Source organism: Arachis duranensis, chromosome 9 (genome assembly GCF_000817695.3).
Source record: "Arachis duranensis cultivar V14167 chromosome 9, aradu.V14167.gnm2.J7QH, whole genome shotgun sequence".
Classification (NCBI taxonomy): domain Eukaryota; kingdom Viridiplantae; phylum Streptophyta; class Magnoliopsida; order Fabales; family Fabaceae; genus Arachis; species Arachis duranensis.
In genome coordinates this window covers 32,979,246-32,980,396 of record NC_029780.3, presented here as the reverse complement: position 1 = coordinate 32,980,396, position 1,151 = coordinate 32,979,246, and positions in this window count along the sequence as shown.

Below are 1,151 nucleotides of genomic sequence, written 5' to 3'. Positions count from 1 at the left end.
GCAAAGGACACCTCAAAGAGGGATATTAAGGAAGGGAGAGAGGTTTGAATAGGACAACGGGGTGCAAACAAGCCTTCCGAGATTTCAAAAATTCTTGGGGCAACCACCCATTCTTACCCAACCAAGGCAAAGTGAAAAGCTCATATTATACCTCATAGTAGGAAGTCGGGCAATAGCCTCATCACCAGTTAAAGAAGACAAAAGTGGGCAACAACTCGTCTACTTCATTATCAAGGCTCTACAAGGGGCCGAACTAAACTATCAAAAGATAGAAAAGTTCGCCTACGCCCTCACATTCTCTTCTCGACAACTCTGCCCATATTTTCAAGCTCACACTATTAGAGTTCGGACCAACCAGCCCATAAAAGGCACCCTACAAAAAACAGACTTAGCTGGAAGAATCCTACAATGGGCAATCGAGTTATCTAAATTTGATCTTCGACATGAAGCTCGGACAGCCATCAAATCACAGTATCTAGCTGACTTCATTACAGAGTACACTGACACCCCGGGAACTCCTACAAAATGGAAACTCTACAAGGACGACCCTCCAAACAAAACCGGGAGTGGTGCAGGTGTAATTATAGAAAGTGATCAGGGAAGCCAAATCAAGCTAAATAACCAAGCTGAATACGAGGCACTACTGGCTGGTTTAAGGCTAGCTAAGAAGATAGGAGCTTACCGTGTCCAGTGATTCACAAGCAGTCACCTCACAAATAGAAGGGAGCAACCAAGCTGAGGATCCCACCATGAAAATATACCTCGGGTAATTCGGGGGACCCTGGACAAAACTAGAGAATAGCTCGGACAATTCGGGGGACCCTGGACAAAAACAAAAAACAGCTCAGACATTTCGGGGAATATGAAGTCTGACACATACCTCAGGAGTAGAATGCCTGAGCTGATGCACTTTCAAAATCAGCCAACACCAAACCAGGGGGCAATAATAGATGCCTCATCCAGGCTACATTACAAGACCACAACAAGGAAGGAAAACAAACCATCTCCTCAGAGTCTGGGGACACCAGCTCATAATTCTTCTCCTCATCCCTATCCCTACAAATTCTACAGAACCTCCTAAGTTGCACACAGTACTCAAGGTCAGCCACAGTAACACGCACTAAAACTATGGAATCCAGTCAATCAGACAT